The sequence below is a fragment of the Procambarus clarkii genome, chromosome 10, assembly GCF_040958095.1.
Source record: "Procambarus clarkii isolate CNS0578487 chromosome 10, FALCON_Pclarkii_2.0, whole genome shotgun sequence".
NCBI classification, from domain to species: Eukaryota; Metazoa; Arthropoda; class Malacostraca; order Decapoda; family Cambaridae; genus Procambarus; species Procambarus clarkii.
This window is the reverse complement of record NC_091159.1, coordinates 40,261,119-40,266,323: the sequence shown is the minus strand read 5'-3', so window position 1 is coordinate 40,266,323 and position 5,205 is coordinate 40,261,119.

The window sequence follows — 5,205 nt, the reverse complement described above, 5'->3', positions numbered from 1 at the left end:
TGAAGGATTGTAATGAGTCAGCAGTCTGATCAGGTTGAGGTAAATCCAGCAATTGTAGTACTAGATGTATGACAGTTTTCTCATTGCCAGCATTATTCCTAGGAAGCTGGACTGGGAAATTAGTGCTGTTGCTATTTTCATTTACATTTTCTACTACTGGTTCAGCTTCACCTCTAGTTTGGAGGCATGTTAACTTAGTAGCCTCAGGTATTGGGTTTTCAGAAACCACAGAGACTGTGGATAAATTGTCTGAAAACTGCTTAATTTCTGGTGGTATATTATTGGGTGAAGCTGTAGTGGGTGAAGCTTTATCCTTGTTGATTAATGGATCTAATCTGGCTTTACATTTATTCTCAAAAAGATCCAGATCATCCATAACATTATCTACTTTATTTGATGTACTGGCTATTTGTTCTGATTCAATTATCCTGTGTAAATGTTCCAACCTGCCTTGAGTTTCTTCTTCATATTGTGCAAGGTCAGACAGGAATGGTTCCACATCTTCAACTACTATGTCGTCGTCGTCGTGGACCTGATTTTGGTAAGATTTCCTATTTGCTTTCAATATATGCAATTGGGTTTGAATCTGTAACAGTGGTATTTTCAACCGACGATAATTAATTACAGGCTCATATAACAACTGTTCATATTGGTTGAGATCTCTTGTTAGTTGGCGTTTGCTTGATATTAAAGCACGCTTTGCTTTCTGTGGATTAGTCATGGTGACTTGTTAATTGGGCACCACTGGCTCATAAATTGTGAGCAAGTACTAATGGCAGCCTAGGGATAAATTCTGCACTCACTAGGCAATAATCCTACCTCTACTAGAGGTTAGCACTTAAAATTAATACACATTATATATATACAATCATACACACTAATGATTTGAGTGATAAACCAGTGTCACTGGAAGTACCTTTAGGTTAGCTCTTCTATATCACCCTAGGATGGTAGAGACACTAATTAATCACTCAAAGGTGTAATGATCATAAGTAAATTATTATATATACACAACTCAACTCGAGTTGATAAAAATTACACCCAAAATAGGGTCTGGACCATTCATTAATGGTGTTAGGTTGTTCAATATAGTACTACTGACTATGGTAATAATGGGACTAGGATGAACGATAATAGTTCAACTAGTCAATGGTTAATATCCTACCCTGTTGTGGGTTGGCAATTAGTAAATATTATATTGTGAACACTAGTGCAATATATATTAAATAATTCTCTATTTTGGAGAAATAATATACACAATTATTGATAATAGCCTCTTAATTAGCCTCTATCAAACTTCTAATATTATCTAGAAGTATTAAATGTTATTAGTGACCTCGCGAAATAAAGTCCACAAAATTCGTAGATAATCTCTCGCGAAATGTAACACCACGAAATCCGTGAACAATCTCGCGAAGACACAGTCACTAATTTGGCTAGTTTCTATGTTAGCGCTGTCATTTCACGAAATAACACGCCACCAAATATCTGTGGGTGTGCATGAAACCGCTGACGAAGGCTGAACTGGGCTGAGGGAGGCTCCTGAGCTCCCACGAGGCTTCGCCGCTGTCTTTGACTGGCTGGCCTTTGTTTAAATAACACTGCACTAGTATATTTAATGAATCCACTGGATAACTGGTTCATCCGGTACTAAGACGACCAAATGTGGGTTCAAAGGACCGAATATTCCGGTTCCGAAGGTCCAAATAATGTGGGAACCGACCTGTGAGATTTATATTTATTTAATTTATATGAATTTATATAGAATTTATATTTACGTTAATTTATATACTTCGATAGCAATTTGTATAATGTTAAGTGGACTGTATTTCTGCAATAATCTCTTAATCTCACAAATCGATCCTCTACACATTAGGGGGGGTTTATATTACACATATGCAGCCAATCAAATTACAGTAATAGCTACATACATTGATGAGGTTCCTTCTCTTATAGTACAGCAGGTTAGTCCACCAGGTATAACTAGAGTGTAGACACCAAATTATCCTCTATGAGGTAGCTTCTATCATCCAGTAACTGGTGCACATAATCTTGCATCCTCGTCTTGACCTGTCAAAAGTGCGCTAGCTGTGAAGCCAGAATCCTATATATGACAAGCTATATCAGAGAAAACACTATACAGTACATGGAACATTAAAGACCTGGCTTAATTACCTTTAGTATGAGGCGATTTCGCGTTCTAACCGGCTAACCCTATATCCTGACATTAATGGCCATAAATGAATGATAAACGGGTTTCGGATAGACACTTAACTTGTATTTGTAGACAGCGTGTTGACAATGGTACACCTTTGGGTTCCATAACACTACGTCCAAGTAAATTTAACAGGAGCCGAATTTGCTCCCGTGTGAGCCTCTGGTCTCAATAAACAACAATGGCTGCCCTCCTTCCTCCACTCTGACGCCTGGCTTACATTGTCCAGATTTCAGAACGTGATAGAAGGGTCACATTTACTCTACTTTAATATTAATAATTAAGTTAATTTATATAAGATGTTTTTATGATGGTAAAGTCCAAAGACTAATGTATTTAAGAATAATTCCCAGCAGAATAGCTGGTGAATTATAATAGTATGTGGTGATGATATCCCGTTTTCTTTAGATGGTAATTCCACTACAAGTTACGTTTTCTATGGTTAACTTGTTGGTAATACAGCAGCTATTATCTGTATGATATTAAATGGTGTCGGATTTTCCGACATATATATATATATATATATATATATATATATATATATATATATTGCAAACGAAATTGAGCTTTTAGAGAACAATTCCAATTCTTGACTAACCATCTGACAGTCGTTGTGAGTGCTTACACGAACGTCACCGTTCAGTCGTAAAAACTGGATCAGCTCCGGAATCCTTGTCAGACTTAAACACAAATAATCAACACTTGCGTCAGTATAGTGCCACCACCACCACCACCTGCGTCAGTATAGTGCCACCACCACCACCACCTGCGTCAGTATAGTGCCACCACCACCACCTGCGTCAGTATAGTGCCACCACCACCACCACCTGCGTCAGTATAGTGCCACCACCACCACCACCACCTGCGTCAGTATAGTGCCACCACCACCACCACCTGCGTCAGTATAGTGCCACCACCACCTGCGTCAGTATAGTGCCACCACCACCACCACCTGCGTCAGTATAGTGCCACCACCACCACCACCTGCGTCAGTATAGTGCCACCACCACCACCACCTGCGTCAGTATAGTGCCACCACCACCACCACCTGCGTCAGTATAGTGCCACCACCACCACCACCTGCGTCAGTATAGTGCCACCACCACCACCACCACCTGCGTCAGTATAGTGCCACCACCACCACCTGCGTCAGTATAGTGCCACCACCACCACCTGCGTCAGTATAGTGCCACCACCACCACCTGCGTCAGTATAGTGCCACCACCACCACCTGCGTCAGTATAGTGCCACCACCACCACCACCTGCGTCAGTATAGTGCCACCACCACCACCACCTGCGTCAGTATAGTGCCACCACCACCACCACCTGCGTCAGTATAGTGCCACCACCACCACCACCTGCGTCAGTATAGTGCCACCACCACCACCACCTGCGTCAGTATAGTGCCACCACCACCACCACCTGCGTCAGTATAGTGCCACCACCACCTGCGTCAGTATAGTGCCACCACCACCACCACCTGCGTCAGTATAGTTCCACCACCACCACCACCTGCGTCAGTATAGTGCCACCACCACCTGCGTCAGTATAGTGCCACCACCACCTGCGTCAGTATAGTGCCACCACCACCACCACCTGCGTCAGTATAGTGCCACCACCACCACCACCTGCGTCAGTATAGTGCCACCACCACCACCACCTGCGTCAGTATAGTGCCACCACCACCACCACCTGCGTCAGTATAGTGCCACCACCACCACCACCTGCGTCAGTATAGTGCCACCACCACCACCACCTGCGTCAGTATAGTGCCACCACACCACCACCTGCGTCAGTATAGTGCCACCACCACCACCACCTGCGTCAGTATAGTGCCACCACCACCACCACCTGCGTCAGTATAGTGCCACCACCACCACCTGCGTCAGTATAGTGCCACCACCACCCTGCGTCAGTATAGTGCCACCACCACCACCACCTGCGTCAGTATAGTGCCACCACCACCACCACCTGCGTCAGTATAGTGCCACCACCACCACCACCTGCGTCAGTATAGTGCCACCACCACCACCACCTGCGTCAGTATAGTGCCACCACCACCACCACCTGCGTCAGTATAGTGCCACCACCACCACCACCTGCGTCAGTATAGTGCCACCACCACCACCACCTGCGTCAGTATAGTGCCACCACCACCACCACCTGCGTCAGTATAGTGCCACCACCACCACCACCTGCGTCAGTATAGTGCCACCACCACCACCACCTGCGTCAGTATAGTGCCACCACCACCACCACCTGCGTCAGTATAGTGCCACCACCACCACCACCACCTGCGTCAGTATAGTGCCACCACCACCACCACCACCTGCGTCAGTATAGTGCCACCACCACCACCACCTGCGTCAGTATAGTGCCACCCACCACCACCACCTGCGTCAGTATAGTGCCACCACCACCACCACCACCTGCGTCAGTATAGTGCCACCACCACCACCACCACCTGCGTCAGTATAGTGCCACCACCACCACCACCTGCGTCAGTATAGTGCCACCACCACCACCACCTGCGTCAGTATAGTGCCACCACCACCACCACCTGCGTCAGTATAGTGCCACCACCACCACCACCTGCGTCAGTATAGTGCCACCACCACCACCACCTGCGTCAGTATAGTGCCACCACCACCACCACCTGCGTCAGTATAGTGCCACCACCACCACCACCTGCGTCAGTATAGTGCCACCACCACCACCACCTGCGTCAGTATAGTGCCACCACCACCACCACCTGCGTCAGTATAGTGCCACCACCACCACCACCTGCGTCAGTATAGTGCCACCACCACCACCACCACCTGCGTCAGTATAGTGCCACCACCACCACCACCTGCGTCAGTATAGTGCCACCACCACCACCACCTGCGTCAGTATAGTGCCACCACCACCACCACCTGCGTCAGTATAGTGCCACCACCACCACCACCTGCGTCAGTATAGTGCCACCACCACCACCACCTGCGTCAGT